Source organism: Scylla paramamosain, chromosome 3, assembly GCF_035594125.1.
Source record: "Scylla paramamosain isolate STU-SP2022 chromosome 3, ASM3559412v1, whole genome shotgun sequence".
NCBI classification, from domain to species: Eukaryota; Metazoa; Arthropoda; class Malacostraca; order Decapoda; family Portunidae; genus Scylla; species Scylla paramamosain.
The window spans coordinates 7,507,501-7,526,620 of record NC_087153.1 but is presented as its reverse complement, the minus strand read 5'-3'; the positions used below and the strand labels follow the sequence as shown (position 1 = coordinate 7,526,620).

Genomic DNA, 19,120 nt, shown 5'->3' with positions numbered 1-19,120 from the left:
AGGATCAAATGTAGTAATTCCCATGCGAATGTGAGAGCTGCATTAAGATAATCATATATATTGTTAAAGATTAGCATGTGAATGATAAATAAGCAAGGAGAAAGGGAATAAAGAAGAGTGGATCCCCATTATCATACAGTGGTAGGGATATATATATATATATATATATATATATATATATATATATATATATATATATATATATATATATATATATATATATATATATATATATATATATATATATATATATATATATATATATATATATCACACACACACACACACACACTAGTTGTTACTTGGCGTGGGTGGTGGTGGGGTGTCCCAGGTAAAGCCAGAGAATGGAGATCAGGAGACAAGTAACAAAGAGCAGGAAGACTTAGAAAAATAAATGCATGAAGAGGAATTGAGAGACAGGTGGATATGGATAAAGAAAGCTTAAGACAAAGAAGGAAAATAATGAAAAAAAATAACAGGTTGGAGGTTGGGTACGAGAAGGAAAATGAGGTAGAAGACGAGGAGCCAAAAATAGATGAGACCATATTAGTGCAATTATGTAAAAGCGATCAGTGAAATAAGGAGGAGACATAAAACTGTCAAACCTGTGCTGCCAAGCGTGATGTGTATGGGTAACAACGTCATAAACAGTCGAGGTGACATGACAAAATAAAACGGGATATTCCTACATAAAACTTCCCGTGTGACGTTGCCACACAGTCTTATGGCAACAGAGAAATTCTATAGAAGCTTCAGATGCGGCACCATAATTATAGCGGCTTGTTTATTGTGTACAGTCAAAGACAAAAGTCGTGTCATGAATATTGGTTAAAACCTTTAGTAAAGGGCTAACCTTACAGTGCCGTCTGCTGTATGTCACAGGAACGATTGGTAGCACTGTCATATGAACTTCGATACTCACAAACCTCTTACGTCATAATAGTCAATCTCCTCGCGAGTGATGCGTCCTGGGAGATGCATTCATCTCACTCATGTTTCGAAGCATTGTTTAGGGATGTTTAGATCATTGGTGGGTCGAGTATATTACACATTCCACATCAACTATGAAATCTCGATGCAGTAAATGTTTTGAGCGTTTGAAATCCCTTTGGTCTGGTTCGGCCATTATCTCATCAACAGCAGCTATGAAGCTTTGAGCCATTATCTGAACAGTAGCTTTAGGGATTCAGGCTTACCAACCACTAGTATAAAACTGCGTTCCGATTTTCGTGTTTCACGAATTAAATTTCATATTCAGACATAAAATTTTGACACCTCTTTTGTAATAATGTCTTGTTATACAAAATTCATATAATCTATCTATCTATCTCTCTATCTATCTATCTATCTATCTATCTATCTATCTATCAATCTATCAATCTATCTATCTATCTATCTATCTATCTATCTATCTATCTATCTATCTATCTATCTATCTATCTATCTATCTATCTATCTATCTATCTATCTATCTATCTATCTATCTATCTATATATATATATATATATATATATATATATATATATATATATATATATATATATATATATATATATATATATTGCAATTATCTCCGTCCCCTCCTCCTCCTGCTCCTCCTACTCCTCCTCATAGTGAAGAGATTGCTTCCTGCACAAATACCCACTCATTCTGGCTGCTGTTAGCATTGCTCGCTATGTAAATATTCTGTCACGTTCACTCGAGTATTTCAAACAGGCGATGTAATATTCCCTCTGTTCACCGCCATCTTTAAGTCCTCTCCTCCCTACCTTTTCCAAGACTCGTCCTCGTTCTCGCTCTCGTCTTCTTCCTCGTCTTTGTCCTCTTCCTCCTTCTTGTCCTCGTCCTCCTCCTTGACCTCGTCGTCTTCCTCTTCCTCGTCTTCGTCCTCGCCTTCTTCCTCTTTCTTGATATCTATCACTCCTCTCCTTCACTTTCAACGATCCCTGCTCCTCCTCTTCCTCCTCTTCCCCGCTTCCCTTCGTCAGTGAGTGTCCTTGAACTTCCTTTAGCTCTCCTTCTCGGTTTTCCACTTTCCTGTTTATTCACATCTCTCCGTATTCTTCCCTCCACTATCTCAAACACTGTCGCCCTCCGCCATCGTGACTTTTTTCTTTTCATCTGACACCTGTTCCTTCCCGCCCTCTCCTGCACTATCTTCGTGGTCCTCCCTTTCAAGATGCCGCCACCCTTCCTTTCCTGGCCCTTCCTTTCTCTTAACATTTATTTCTTTGTTCCTCTCGACGCTCACACCTTTGCCCATAATTCTTCTCCGCCATAGATAGTGCTTCATTTCATGAGTCCTATTTCTCTTCCACAACCACTTGCTCACATCTCGCCACGCGTTGCATTCTTTTTACTTTGACTTACAGAAAAGAACAGAGGCTAGAATTTCTGTCTATCTTTTGCCTGGACGTTCCTCTGCACCAAGGAAACGTTGCTCTGTCACTGAATTGCACTGAACCACACTGGCGATACACTGAGTTACACTGACTGATATTTTTGCATTTGGAGGCTTCCAGGTCATTGCCTCGTTCGTGTTTTTTACTTTTACATATGAGAGATCACTAGAGCTACTTAGTATCCTGAAACGTTTCGGCGCCTAATCTCGACTACTTTCAACAGGTTGTTGTGGAAGTAACTTGGTCTTCAAGAGTGTTTCCATGATTCCAGTGACAGATAGACAAGAATTCTGCACCATCAATGAAGAAAAAAGAACATTCTGAATCAAACTTAGCATTTCTTTGGCTTTTAAAACAGTATCAGTTAAAAGCTGTTGGTGGAGTATGATGAATCCACTGCAGGACAAAGGCTTCCCCCAATTGCAGGAAAGTTTTAAACAGTGTACATCACCACGCTGTGTTAGGGCGTCTTTACAGGGATGCCAAATAAAACCACAGTTTGACTCGTGGCCCTTACCTGTATTTTTCGTTAAGTGAACCAGGGCTGCAGCGTTGAATTGCCAAACCCAAAATTAATTGTCTCTCACCTCACTACAAATTGAGATCTCTTATTTAACGCGCCTGACAATGCAATTAGGAGGGGATTAATTCAATATGAAACAGAAAAAAAGAAGCGTTAAAAGAAGACGAGCCAAGGAAAGATGATGTAAGGAATGTACTTGATAACGGGTCATCAGCCTTGCTTTTTTGCTTATTGGTTTCTGAATCACTCTTTATTCATTCTCCTGCATTTCCTATTCTACTGATTTACTTATTTATTTTCTTAATTAATTTATATTTTAAGTCTTATACTTCCTGCTTCTTAGTAATATTCAGTATTTGTTGATTTTATTGTTTTCTCTTTTTTTTTCCAGGTGGCAGTGTCTCATAAATCTGAAATGAGGTAAGTTGCCATTTTTTCTCTCTCTTGGTAACAATGAATATCTTGAGAGAGAGAGAGAGAGAGAGAGAGAGAGAGAGAGAGAGAGAGAGAGAGAGAGAGAGAGAGAGAGACTTGCCCAAGTTTCACGTTAGCTTTATGCTAACATACTTATAAAATCATCGTATATTTGTTAATTTGTTTATTTAATTTCGTGGCAAAGCGCCATAATTCTATTCACGAAACACTCAAAGGTAGCACGACTTATTAATGCACTGATATACGAGTATACAGTGTGAAACATGAACTGTGTGCAAATGTAAATCTGATGTATCAGGGAAGTCATACATCTCTCATTTTGATTGCCGAGCAGATAAAAAAATAAAATAAAATAATAATAATAATAAATAAATAAATAAGTAAATAAATGGACATATGTTAACAAATGAGCTGTTTAATATTTGCACCAATACTTATTGAATAGTGAATGAATTACCAATATATAAATATATTAAGCAAAATCTTATAGTTACGATACATATACACACTATTGGAGAGGCTGTAACCTGCAACCTTTTGTGCTTCTTTATTTTTATCCCAGTGATCGGCTGCTGGAAGGCCGTGGCACCACTGTGGTCAGCCTTGCCCTTCCGCTGATTGCTATGTTGACAGGGGAGTGTCTTCACTAATCATTGTTGGTGGGAGACAAGGGCAGTAAAGGAGGAAAGTGAATAAAAGACACCAACGCTATTGCACTAAGACTCAACAATCCCTCATTATCTCTATATTTCTTAGTGTAATTGCTTATGGTGCTCGCCAGTCTTGATGCCTTAGCGCGCGCTAAGGCATCAAGACTGGCGAGCACCATAAGCAATTACACTAAAAAATATAGAGATAATGAGGGATTGTTGAGTCTTAGTGCAATAGCGTTGGTGTCTTTGTGTGTGTGTGTGTGTGTATGTGTGTGTGTGTGTGTGTGTGTGTGTGTGTGTGTGTGTGTGTGTGTGTGTGTGTGTGTGTGTGTGTGTGTGTGTGTGTGTGTGTGCGCGGGCGCTTGCGTATGTGAGGGCTAGGAGAATATTGAATATCGATTGAGAATAGACGCAAGAACAACAAGGTCCAACTGCGCCAGTTAGAGCTGAGAGGAAGCGTTCCCCCTCTCGCCAAGAAACTGCCCTGAGCCAGTATCGAGCGAAGGAGGGAAGGAATGAAATTGTACAGCCAAATTTTGTTTGCTTTACAGTGTTTACAAGGGGAGTGCGCAGCGTATGGAAGTCGCAGGCCTTGATTCTGCCGTTAGGTGTGAAGGAGAGTGGTAGAAGACCAGGAGTGAGTAGGCGACGGATATTATGCATGCGGGGTTTAGGCGCCAAGGATGGTGTGGTGTGGTGTGGTGCGTGAATCAAGCTCAGCTCAGCTCTGTACGCGTGGTGAGAAATGGGATCTAGCGGGTGCAAAGTGTTTTCCCGAGTAAATCTTGCGGTCGCTACATATATATGTGAGTAAAATCTGCGACGTTAAGAGCCAGGTAAAGTTATGGTATGAAATATTATGATAGGATGTCCATGTATATAAGTTCCTTTTCTTTTTTTTTTATTATTATGATTATTCTGATTATTACTATTGTTTATCATTTATCTAGTCATTCACTTGTGACGCTTCATGTCTTTCAGGTTTTCCAGGTGCAAGGGAAGACAGCAAACACTTGCGTATAACGGCTTCCGTGTACTAACAACTCAACAATACAGAACGTATGTTGATAGCCTGTCGGCTTGGCGGTGACTGACTTGCGAGGCGAGCAGGAGCGCTACAGAGTGATTACACGGACAAAAGAAAGACATGAAGTGTCACGAGTGAATGACTAAATAAATGGTAAATAATAGTAATAATCATAATAATCATAATAATAAAATGAAAATGAACTTACAATCTATACATGGACATCCTTCCTTTTCTGACCGGTCTATTGCTGCTGTGGTAGACGGTCACTGTTCTCCTAAATCTATTAACAGTGGTGTTCTTCTAGGTTCTTCCCTGTCACCTACTCTCTTCCTGTTATTCATTAATAATCTTCTAAACCAAACTCCTTGTCCTATCCACTCCTACGCTGATGATACCACCCTGCACTTTTCCATGTCTTTTCGTCGACGTCCAAACCTTCAGGAAATAAACAGTTCACGCAGGGAAGCCACAGAATGCCTGGCTTCTGATCTCTCTAAAATTTCTGATTGAGGCAGAGCAAACTTAATATTGTTCAGTACCTCAAAAACTCATTCCTCCATCTATCAACTCGACACAACCTTCCAGACGACTATCCCATCTTCTTCAGTGACACTCAACTGTCCCCCTCTTCTACAATGAAGATCCTCGGTCTGTCCTTTAATTATAAACTAAACTAGAAACTTCACATATAATCTCTAATTAAAACAGCTTATGTGAAGTTCGGTGTTTTGAGACGTCTCGGCCAGTTTTTCTTACCCATCCAGCTGCTAACTCTGTACAGGGGCCTTATCCGCCCATGTATGGAGTATGCTTCACATGTCTGGGGGGTTTCACTCATACCGCTCTTCTAGACAGGGTGGAATCAAAAGCTTTTTCATTTAATCAGCTCTTTTCCTCTAAATGACTGTCTTCAGCCTCTTTCTCACTGTCGCAGTGCCGCATCTCTTGCTGTCTTCTACCACCATTTTCATGCTAACTGCTCTTCTGATCATGCTAATTGCATGCCTTCCATCCTCTCGCGGCCTTGCTCCACAAGACTCTTCTTTCTCTCACCCCTGTTCTGTCCACCTCTCTAATGCGAGAGTTATCCAGTATTCTTAATCATTCATCCCTATTCTCTGGTAATCTCTGAACTCCCTGCCTGCTTCTGTATTTCTACCTTCCTATGACTTGAACTCCTTCACGAAGGAGGTTTCAAGACATCTTTCAATTTTTTATTTACCGCTTTGGACCCTATTTGGGGACCTGCATCTCAGTGGGCCTTTATTTACTTATTGGATTTGCCATTGGCCGGTGTCCCTCCTACATAAAAAAAAAAATATATATATATATATATATATATATATATATATATATATATATATATATATATATATATATATATATATATATATATATATATATATATATTTTTTTTTTTTTTTATTTATTCATTTATAGCTACAGTATAAAAGTAAAACGATAAAAAGCAACACAAATGCATCATAGTTCTCGGAGGTGTCGTGGCCAGCAGTGACTTAATTGAGACATGGTTGTGTGAAGTATTTTATTGTATTATTTTCGAGGTCGGGATGGTAATGCTGAACGTGTTTTTGTCGAAGATAAATATTATGGAAATCAACTTCTCAAATTTATAATGCTGATTTTACTCTTCTGTTTTCCTACTTTCAAAATATTTCCATGTGAGATTGAACTACAGCCATTCCCCTGTTTACATTAGTATTCCGTTCTGGAAAACCCATTGCAAGTCGAAAAGTCCAGAACATCAGGGAGCAGAGGAACAGCGTACAGGAGATGAAGTACGTTGGAGTATGTTGCTGTAAAGAAAAGAGCGGAACATACATACGCAGTAAGTCACGACGCGCCCGCCCTGGTAAATTAAATGTAACCTATTTTTCCACATTTTATATTGTAACATCAGCAAATCATACATCGGAAGATCCTAAGTTGTGGAATGGCTTTACGTTTTCCCTCCACATTTCTGTTCCATTATATTGTGCTTAATTATTGACTTCGTGGTACCCAGTACTATAGTAAGTGGCATTATCCAACAAGAGTTTACAAATAAATTCTTTTTGTGAGGATAGCGAAGATTGGTGATGGAAAACCAATCCCAGCTACCTCTAATTTCTTATTTGCAGAGAAGAAAATTCATATGCAAGTATGATTAATGGTCCATGCAAGAGTTAACCAGTATGCTCAGTCATTCATCCCTTTGGTAAACTCTGGAACTCCCTGCCTACTTCTGCATTTTCAACTTCCTATGACTTGAACCCCTTCAAGAGGGAGGTTTCAAGACACTTATCCTTCAATTTTTGGCTACTGCTTTGGACCTTACTCGGGGACCGGCATCTCATTGGGCCTTTTTTTTTTTTTTTTATTTTTATTGGATTTTTGTTGCCCTTGGCTTGTGTCCCTCCTAGATATATAAAAAGATAAAAAAAAAGATAAGCAGTGCTGCTGGTAGCAGCACTGATGATGGCGATGGTGACAATGCTGGTGGGAGACGCGACCTCCATAAATCCCCTCCAGGCACCCATCTTCATCAAGCCCTGAGATGCCTGAAGGGAGGCAGGCATCTGCTGACACTTGTCATCTTCATCATGCATAGGGTGGGGAACAGCATCACCGAACCACTTCCTGCCAACTCTCGCTCAGATGCTTCGACAATCCTCTACTCGTTCGTAGCTAACAGCCGCGTGATTTCAATCCCACATGTTACACTATAGCAGCCCGGATCGCTTTTCCTCCTTCACCCTGCACTTTACGTTGGGTCTCACTGAAACAGTCCGGTGAGCAGGATCGACTTACAGGAAGCGCGACACACGTCACTCTTGCAAAGGGTGGCGTTCATGGCCACAGCTTAGGGATCATACTGGGATTTGTCTGAGTACGCACGTATTGCTGTTAGGTTAGGTGTATGCAGGCAGAGAGAGAGAGAGAGAGAGAGAGAGAGAGAGAGAGAGAGAGAGAGAGAGAGAGAGAGAGAGAGAGAGAGAGAGAGAGAGAGAGAGAGAGAGAGAGAGACGTAAAGTTAATGGGAAAATATTCTCCATGAAAATGCCATTTTCATTCACCTCCGAAAAAGTAAAAAAAGATACAGATATGAGATTGTGATCGGAGGATCCCAGTGGAGAAGATATGGTAATAGCATAAACAGGATTAGAGGTTAAGAAAAGGTCAAGAATGTTGAGCGTATCTCCAAGACGGTCAGGAATACGAGTATGGTGTTGCACCAATTGCTCTAGGTCGTGGAGGCTAGTTCACCAGGATGGTCAGTGAAGGGAGAGGAAAGCCAAAGCTGGTGGTGAACATTGAAGTCTCCAAGAATGGAGATCTCTGCAAAAGGGAAGAAAGTCAAAATGTACTCCACTTTGGAAGTTAAGTAGTCAAAGAATTTCTTATAATCAGAGGAGTTAGGTGAGAGGTATATAGCACAGATAAATCTAGTTTGAGAGTGACTCTGTGGTCGTAGCCAGATGGTGGAAAACTCTGAAGATTCAAGAGCGTGGGCACAAGAACAGGTTAAGTCGTTGCGCACATAGACGCAAGATCCGCTATGGACTGAAAATGAGGATAGAGAAAGTTGGAGGGAACAGAAAAGGGGCTATTGTCAATTGCCTCAGGCAGCTGTATTTCAGTGAGGAAAAGATGAGGTTTAGTAGAGGAGAGGTGGTGTTCTACTGATTGAAATTTAGATCTTAGATCGCGAATGTTGCGGAAGGTAATGAAGAAAAAGTTGAGGAGGGATGTCAAGACACTTAGGGTCGATACCAGAAGAGCAATCCGACCTGGGGACTTTTATGGTTCCATCCCCAGATGTGGACTCAGAGGCTGGTGTAGGCGTCGCCATGATAATTTTGAATTTTGAGTGAAGGGTGTTTGCGTAATAAGTGCTTGTAGTTTTGTGTGAAGGAAGAGAGTTGTCTTCAGAGGGCAGGCTGTGACTGCCCCCTTGTGTTTTGAGACACAAAGGGAAATGTTGAGTGAGGTCAAAGGTGGGTTTAATGATAAGTTCACCGAACCCACTGATCCAATGCTTTAGACCTCACTGGGAGTAATTAACGTTTCGGCAGGTGTTAATGCCCCCTCCTTGGAGGATTGAGGATTATTGTTAGGATTATGGAGCTATTAACGTGCTTCTTGTGGCGGGTTGTTGCACTGAGCATTGAACGTCAGTAAGGTTTTACTTGAGTGTCGTCTACTTTACCAGCCTCAGCAGGTTCTGCCTTCGCACATTATTTAGAATACAAGTGCAGCATGAGACAGGTTTGGTGGGGCGGCGAATGCCACAACCACCTTAGGATCTACCTTGCCTTGCATCAGATCCCTTCCTTCCTCCCCCCAACCTTCCTCAGTCCACCGAGACACCTCCAGTACAGAGGCGTCTCCTGCATTCAAGAGAATGCACCAACGCTCCATTTAGCTGTACTAGTTCAGACCTAGTCCCTTTTTTTTCCTTCAGTTTCCATATTGCAAGGAAATTACTAGTTTTCCTTAATTAAGTACAAATATTATACCATATTACATCACTTTGTTTACTTTACTATTATGGTCTCTAACAGTATAAAAGAAAAATAAGGTATATCCAGCTGAGGACGTGCTTGCACAGTGATGCGAGACGGCACAGCAGAAGATATGTATGGAGGAGGTAATGGGAATCTAAATTTAAAGCTAGTGGTAGAATGCGATATTGGCCCAAGATAACCTGATAAACCTGTCACCGAGGGATCGCAGTGAATTGAATGTAGAAACTTGGGCTCCATTCCGAAGACAGGGCGGAGGCGTCCAGTATTAGATTGGGCGAGGAGCGGCCGTCCTTGGGCGGGAGGCGGTGTGCGAGGAGTATTCTGAGCAGGCTTTGTTTATGTTGCTCGTGTAATCAGTTTGCATAGTTTTGCCTTCACTAATTCATTTAGGTAATGCAACCTTAACCAATAATAAGCGCCTTTACTTTCATGGAACCCATAACTTTTTATGACATAACATATTTCCAATAATTTCTTTGTGACTCATTTTTTAATGAAATTTGGACGGCCATTAATGTTGTCGCATTAAACTGGTGGTAGTGTGTATCAAGAATCTGAATCTTCCTTCTTATTTTGAAGCTCCATGAACAGAAAAAAAAAAAAAAAAAAATCGAGTTTTAATTTATTTAATTTTTTTTTATTTATTTATTTATTTTTTTTTTATTTTTTTCATTTCACTCACACTCGTAAGTTCTCGTTTAGGTGTGTGTTTCTTAGTTTACTGACGGTATCCTGATGCTTCCCAAGGGCTTTGCTGTGCCACTTTTATAGACTTTTTTTTTTTTTTTTTATCAATCTACAGTACTCCTTTACACGATATATTCAATTTTGTTCTTTGTGACTATGGTTATTCTTTATTCTTTAATAACTTCAGGCGGTTTTCTCAGTACTTATTTAATTTTGTGTCTCTCTCTTTTCTTTGTCAGCATCTTTACCAGTTTTCTTTTGAAACTGAATTCAGTTTCCGAAACCATTTCACGCATTTCTTGTAAATACTGTTAAGCATTTTATTACATGAATCTAATGTTAAACACTTGTTACGTAATATGTAAAACTAATGGTACTATAGTGCTGGGCCTGGTTACTGAAGACTTAAGAGAACAATCTCCCTCCCTCTCCTCCTTCACCCCCTCTGCGTTGGAGTGACAGGCACCAACTTCCTGTCTCCGTATTATTTGATGACTCGATTAGCGATTCAGTGTGTGTTTGTTGTCAGTTTCTGCCACTTATTTCCGGCACTCTGGGAATGACTGACTAATGGACGGTTGAGAGAGAAGCTGCAGGAACTAATGCTCTTCTTCCTCCTTCCTCCTTCCTCCTTGTTCATGGTATCGTTCTTTTCCAGATCTCCACTACTTCTCTTCCTCCTCCTCCTCCTCCTCCATAATCCTTACTTCTCTCTCCCATTCTCTGTCTTGTCCCTCCTGCCCCATCCTGTTCCCTCCTTCTTTCCATCTTACTCTTTCTACTTTCTTAATCCTCCTCTCGCCACTTCTGTTTTCAAGTACAAGGCCAAGAAATGAATGCACTTCCCTGGCTTATTCTCTTTGTAAGACTCCTTGATTTTTATTTACTAAAGTGGTATAACTTTTACACGCTTGGTATGGCCATTAAGCTGACAAATGCTCTTCTCTCACACAACGCAATGACTAGAACTATTTGCTGCTGCTGCTACAACAACAACAACAACAACAACAACAACAACAACAACATATGCTGCTGCTGCTGCTGCTGCTGCTGCTGCTGCTGCTGCTGCTGCTGCTGCTGCTGCTACTACTACTACTACTACTACTACTACTACTACTACTACTACTACTACTACTACTACTACTACTACTACTACTACTACTACTACTACTACTACTACTACTACTACTACTACTGCTGCTGCTGCTGCTGCTGCTGCTGCTGCTGCTGGCACTATTACTGTTACTGCTGCTATTTCCTGAATTACCACCACTAACATTTTCACCATTCCCACCACCACCACAACCACCACCACCGCCTCCGCCGCCGCCGCCGCCGCCCTCACCTCCATGACCGCTACCATCATTACTCATCATTATCATCAACACTTCATTGTTGGTCGGACTGATAGATAGTCGCATTCACGGGTTTCCTTGGCTTGCTCGTACACACACACGCACACGCGCGCACACACACACACACACACACACACACACACACACACACACACACACACACACACACACACACACACACACACAATTTCATAGTGGCTACACCTTTCCTCTTCTATCTCTGTCCTATATTTTCAAGAGGAGAATACCTCAGATTTTTATTTTTCATAGCATTTTCATTCTTTTGGGAGATTTTCTTTCATTGTTTGATGAAGAATTTCCGGAAGAGAAGGAGTATAATACTCACAAGTGACTGACTGATTGACTAACTGAATGGAAAAGAAGAAACGCGTAATTCTCGAGTAGCAGAGAGAGAGAGAGAGAGAGAGAGAGAGAGAGAGAGAGAGAGAGAGAGAGAGAGAGAGAGAAAGCATTCTGTAATATATTAATGTTGTACTTGAGATACTGGAGAGATTTCTCGTATACAGTGATGTGAAATCCAGATATAAAGACGGGCAAGACAGTGCAATGATAAAAGAGAAATATAACAGCAAAGAACTATTGGTCATCACCAGAGTTTCTCACCTTTTTTTTTTTTTTTCGGGTGTACCCCCATTCAAGGCAATATGAATTCTCGTGATCCCACAGAGTTAGTGCACGTTGGGAAGTAGATATAGTAATGATTGTAGTTTGGATTGAACTATGGTATGGCAGTAAGAGTGGAACCCTCTCAGACATGTAAAGCATACCCGATATATGGACGGATAAGGCCCCTCTAATCTGCTGGATTAGAATGGTCACCCTTTTTACGAATAGGTTGAATGTAGGCAAACTTCCAGCAAGAAGGAAAGGTAGATGTTGACAGAGTTGAAAGAGTTTGACCAGGCAAGGTGCAAGCATAGAGGCGCACTTTCGAACTTATGTACCCCTCAAGTACATAAGCCGTCCAAGGGTTTAGGCCAGCGAGGACATGGAAAACATCATTACAAAGGATTTTAATAGGCAGCATGAAGTAGTCAGAGGGTGGAGGAGAGGGAGGAACAAACCATGAATCATCCAAGGTAGAGTTTTTGGCATAGGTTTGAGCAAAGAGTTCAGCTTTAGAGATGGATGTGAAAGCAGTGGTGCCATCTGGTCGAAATAAATGAGAGAAAGAAGCAAAGTTATTAGAGATGTTTTTGGCTAGGTGCCAGAAGTCACGAGGGGAGTTAGATCTTGAACACTTCCTGTTAATAAAAGAGTTTTTGGCTAGTTGGAGAACAGACTTCGCATGGTTCCGGGCATAAATATAAAGCGAATGAGATTCTGGAGATGGAACGCTCAAGTACCTTTAGTGGGCCACCTCTTTATCATGTATAACACGAGAACAGGCTGTGTTAAACCAAGTTGAAGTTTTAGGTCGAGAAAAAGAGTGTTGAATGTACGCCTCTATGCCAGACACTGGCATAGAGTGTCTGTGTGCGGTAGGCACACAGAGGCGGGTCTCTGGCACGGAAGCAATAGTCATTCCAAGGAAAATCAGCAAAATACCTCCTCAGGTCACCCCAAACTAGCAGATGAGGGATTGGAGCGATAGGAGCCCAATGGAAAAGAGAGGGTAACAGCATAAGAAGGATTAGAGGTTAGGAAAAGGTCAAGAATGCTGGGCGTATCTCCAAGACGGTCAGGAATACTAGTAGGGTATTGCACTATTTGCTCTAGGTCGTGGAGGATAGCAAAGTTAAAGGCTAGTCCACCAAGATGGTCAGTGAAGGGAGAGGAAAGCCAAAGCTGGTGGTGAACATTGAAGTTTCCAAGAATGGAGATCTCTGCAAATGGAAAGAGAGTCAGAATGTGCTCCACTTTGAAAGTTAAGTATTCAAAGAATTTGTTATAGTCAGAGGAGTTAGAAGAGAGGTATACAGCACAGATAAATTAAGCTTTGAGAGTGGCTCTAGCTGTAGCCAGATGGTGGAAAACTCTGAAGGTTCAAGATCGTGGGCACAAGAGCAGATTAAGTCGTTACGCACATATACACAACATCGCAGCTTTAAATTGAAAATATGAATAGAGAAAGTAGGAGGGAACGTAAAAGGGGCTATTGTCAGTTGCCTCAAACAGCTGTGTTTCAGTGATGAAAAGAAGATGAGGTTTAGTAGAGGAAAGGTTGTGTTCTACAGACTGAAAATTACATCTAAGACAGAGAATGTTGCAAAAGTTAATGAAGAAAAAGTTGAGGGAAGTGTCAAGACACTTAAGGTCGATACCAGTAGAGCAGTCCGACCTGGGGACATTTGTGGTCCCCTCCCTAGACAGAGACTCTGAGGGTGGTGTAGGAGTCGTCATGATAATCTTTAATTTTGAGTGAAGGGTGTGTGTGCAATTAGGTGCTTGTAGTTTTGTGTGAAGGAAGAGAGTTGTCTTTAGAGGGCAGGCTGTGACTGACCCCTTGTGTTGTGAGACACAAAGGGAAATGTTCAGTGAGATCACAGCTGGGTTTAATGATAGGTTCACAGCACCCACTGATCCAGTGCTTTAGACCTCAATGGGAGTCATTATCGTTTCGGCAGGTGCCTACTGCCTCTTCCTGTCTAACCTCATAGTTTTGATGAAAATTTGATTTAAAAGTAAAAAAAATCATTAAAAAACATTTCAGAATGCATGCGCAGTCAGTATCTGTCTTCAAACGCTTTACGATGGAATCCCTGCGACTAGCGTACGGTTACCATATTTTCAATGTTTGGTTTCAGCGTCGTCAAAACAAGACAAAGATCATGGTTCTCGATGTCACGGTGATTTCGAGTCCGCGGAAGAGGAGAAATAACCTTACAGAAGCCTAACACTAATAACAGCAACACAAATTTAGCAACATTACTTTCTGAGATGTGTGGCCCCTGTGGCTCCCAGTTTTCCTAATTTGGCCCTGGTCATGACTACAATTTCATGCTCTACACCAGTACTTCATATATTACTACACGCTGGATATATGATAGGCAAGTTACCTCACAAACTGCACAAACTTAAAAGAAAAGACGAAAATGTAATTTGCCCTTTTTTTATATACGGTGATTATGTTCACTATAAATTTTAGTAATCAGCGAATGACTGGTAGCGAAATATAAAATGTAGAATCATATGCATTTGCCACTCGTATTATTGATGCTAGCTGAATCCATATAGCATGCATCCGTGCTTTCCTCGTCTATTTCGCTGATTTATGAAGGAGTGAAAGGTGTTTCATGTACAGCACCTATTTCTGAAAAAATAGCGCAGCCAGGCATATGGTTACAGTTGCTCCCTCGGTCAGTGAATGTATGGAAGGATTTTGCCGTGATGGCCGCTGTTGTTTGCCGCATGAGAAAAATTTGCTTACTCCAGAAGACACAACTTTTCATCCAGATAATTAAAAAGTTCAACGAAGCAAAAAATAGACCAATATCCCTTTACATATATACTGGATTTATTAACAGCGGGCATCATCAAATCGTCAAAAGGTAACACCCTATATCTATGAGGCTTCCCCTTGTCAGTGAACGCTGGTTGGCAGTGGTGACACGGACACAGTGCCGAGATATAGAGCTGTAACCGTTATGAAGAGGAAAGACATGATAAATGTATCTTATTAAAGTTTTACTGTATTCGTGTTCTTTCTCTGAATTTTAGATTACACACCTTTCTTTTCCCTGTGTGTGTGTGTGTGTGTGTGTGTGTGTGTGTGTTTCCTATGCTGTGCTATGTCCCGGTAACCGTTGACACGGTTATCCCAAATCAAAGGTTTTCTACCCAGCCACATTTCATCATTTCAAACACCCGGGACACTCTAGGTAATAAATTAACACCAACCCTCGCCATTAATCACCATTAGCGGCTGGTGAGCAAGCACCGGAATGTGAGCAAGACACAGGAGAATCACCGGGTTGGGAATCATGGTTGGCAGAAAGTTGGAGGAAGATTCATATGGTTTTCAGAAAACTGATAGGTTGCTCTAATTTTGTAAATGTATTTTTAGTTACTATCTACATTTCCACTTTCTTGTTGGTATTTATAGTTATTAATATGTGCAGTATGTTTACGTCTTTAAGTTGTATGTTCACAACATGCGTGCCAGTGATAGTATAAACAATCTGCTATCTACAATGCCATAGTATAACAAAGACAGACGCGCTGCCTGCCTGGCCACTGTCGTGCCAAATCTCTCCCGGGTCCAAATTTCTCCCGGGTGACGCCAGAGCGCATGCGCACCTTATCGAGGCGACAGCATCTAAACATCACCCAGGTATTTTATATATTTTTACGTATTATGAACTACTTCTGAGGTTTTATTGACAAATTACTATTGCTTTGTTGTATGTGGATATGTCAGGATAAGAATGGGGCAAGTAAATAAGGGTAGTGAGTGATAACAGCACCAAAATCTCCCTTTCCATATGTCAAGTCCTTCCACCATATTTTGTTTAAAATATTCCACAGACAATGGAACATTAGTAATCTGTCAATAAAGTTACATACCGATATTGACAATACGTAAAGTACATAAATATATAACATGGCGATAGGACTTGATATATGCAAAGGGTGAAGATTTTGATACTCTGTTATCACTCACTACCCTTGCTTACTTGTCCCATTCCCATCCTAACATATCCACATACAATAAAGCAACATTAATTTGCCAATAAGACCTCAAAAAGTAGTTGATAATACGTAAAAATATATGAAATACCTGGGTGATGTTTTGATGCTGTTACCTTGATATGGTGCGCACGCGCAGTTGCGTCACCCTCGAGAAATTTGGACCCTGGAGAGATTTGGCACAACACCGCCACACACCGCATGAGCGCCGCCTTCCACCTTAACGTAGCCTTTCGTCTCGAGTTTGAGCAAGTGTCAATATAACTTCATCAGCGCGGTATTTATACGAGTTTCTGCACCAAAAGTTTGGTGAAATGATTGCGGTGATCCCCAGACAGCCTCCCTCCTCCTTCACCTGAACTACTAAAAGACCACCACCAAAAATTATTACTGGCAATATCTCTAAAACATTTTTACCCAATTCCCGCTATGTAAGTGTAGTAATAAATATGATGCTAAATATTTTATGAGACTACGTAGGTGGAACTTTAAAATATTTGCTTCATAAACTTTCTGTAGCTTAGATTTTTTTTTCTTGTTTTCGCAAGACACCGCCAACAGAAAATTGTGGTGATGAATAGCGACTGGAGGGATGAGTCAAGATGAGATGAGTTCCTGGTGGACCGCCTCCCCTCGCCCACACAGATGGGAGGTCACCACACAATTACCAGGCATCATACATCTTTGCTCAAACTTCTCGCCTCGCCTCACGTCACCTCGCCTTCCGTCACCTCTCAGAATTGTTCTGTGGCTCACCCCGTGACGAAATTGGGAAAGTTTAACTCATGGTTGATTTTTATGTTACCAAGATAGATCAGTGTGTGTGTGTGTGTGTGTGTATATATATATATATATATATATATATATATATATATATATATATATATATATATATATATATATATATATATATATATATATATATATATATATATATATATATACACACACACACACACACGGCATTCAAAATGTATTTATCCACTTGTTAACCAGTTGTTAAGCAGGCTGCGGGAGGCGGCCAACCAGCCACCCGGCGCCGCTCCCTCGGCCGCTCACACGCCTCACTTACCCACCCCTCTTTCTTGGCTTCTTATAATTAAAATGTCCTTAATAATTTCTTCACTTTATTTTCTTGGATGCTATAATACGGTGATGCTTCACCAGCTTATCCTTACTACACGTGTGTGTGTGTGTGTGTGTGTGTGTGTGTGTGTGTGTGTGTGTGTGTGTGTGTGTGTGTGTGTGTGTGTGTGTGTGTGTGTGCCAAGGATGAATTCGTAAGTGGCATGCATGTATACCATTCATGCTTTCCTCCTCCTTCCATGCACCATTGTGTTTGGTACTCAGGACTGCTGCATTTTGTAAGGGGACGGCTTGATATGCTGGTGAGTAAGAATACACCAGTACGAGGTGCATCTGCCCCTCTTGACCAGTGACATGGGTTGTTATATGACTTCCTAATTCGTTCCGTTGTCATGTAAGGGAACTCCATAACAGGAGATTTGTCAACACTTACTATTATATTGACGTCATGTTTGGTAAGGAATCCAAATATCCTGGGTTTGAACTGACTCATCCAGCTAAGTGTGATCCCTGTTGTTGTCCTTCGTCATCGGGATTCATCGCAGATTTATGATTACGCAGGCGAAAACTGAGAGAGCCTAACAACTTGCTATCATCTCAGCCAGAAATTATTGTTGTTGCTGCTGTTTCTGTTACCACTATTGCAGTCCATCATAGTCACTGTCGTCATCGTCGTCATTGTTGTTGTTTTCGTTGATGATGGTGGTGGCGTCGAGGAAGTTTGAGGGTTCTGAGAGTTTTAGAGTTTGTCGCTTCACCGCAGACGCCACAAGCAGGGATGCATTCTCTCTCTCTCTCTCTCTCTCTCTCTCTCTCTCTCTCGCTCGCTCGCTCCTGAAATAATGTAGCATGAAGGGAGAAATGCGTTTGCTGTTTCCCGGAGCTACTTTTACCACTCATCTTCCGCCTTTCCTCAGATCATAAAAAAAATCCTTCATCATACGTCGTAAACATTTTTCTTGCCCAGACTCAGTGGGGTCGGCCAGGAAGGGAATGTGAAGAGAGGATTGGCACTCCGCGTAGGAGGGGACGAGGAGGAGGAGGAGGAGCGAGTGTGTAAGGCCCATGAACCAGCCTGCACGGTCGTACTCGTGTGCCATGAAGGTGTAGGGGCGTGCACTGCTAAGTGTGGAAAACGTGTGTGTGTGTGTGTGTGTGTGTGTGTGTGTGTGTGTGTGTGTGTGACATTATGTCCGATCCCAAATTCCTAACCCTCCACGGATTCTCTCTCTCTCTCTCTCTCTCTCTCTCTCTCTCTCTCTCTCTCTCTCTCTCTCTCTCTCTCTCTTGCTCTATCCCCTCATCTTTAAGAGGCAGAGTAAAAGTAAGATGAATACAAGAGTCAGTACATCTTAGCAGTGAAACAGTGAGAATGCTAACCCAACTCAAAACATCTCGGAATCCATCCTCTAAAAAGTGAAGGTGAAAGCAGGAGAAAACAATATCATAATATAAAAGCGTTCAATACTAGCGTACTTCAAGAAAAGTTAGTTTTACCTCACTTAATAATGCTATAAGTTTACACCATTCCTTTTTCATAGAAGATGTGTATCCCATGCGAGGAATGTAGCCTTCAGCTACATTCCTGACTCAATTTTTTTTTTTTTTTTACTATCCACCTACTCTGTAAACTCGCTACTTATCTCTTCCTTTCACATCTTCCGTCCTTCGGTATGACCGTTTTACTTCCTGATTCTCTCTCTCTCTCTCTCTCTCTCTCTCTCTCTCTCTCTCTCTCTCTCTCTCTCTCTCTCTCTCTCTCTCTCTCTC

The 19,120-nt window shown here is 41.1% G+C and overlaps 1 long non-coding RNA gene across 3 annotated transcripts in view; it reads left to right on the top strand.

The window, feature by feature from the left end:
* The window catches only part of LOC135089756 (uncharacterized), a 311,458-nt gene that overhangs the window by 15,287 nt on the left and 277,051 nt on the right, over positions 1 to 19,120 (top strand). For 2 of the 3 annotated variants that reach the window (XR_010261627.1, XR_010261625.1), the window contains exon 2: positions 3,317 to 3,345. The exons of the other annotated variant lie outside the window; for it this stretch is intronic. This is a non-coding gene — a long non-coding RNA (uncharacterized LOC135089756). The remainder of the gene's footprint in view (positions 1 to 3,316; positions 3,346 to 19,120) is intronic. 3 annotated transcript variants of the gene reach the window in all.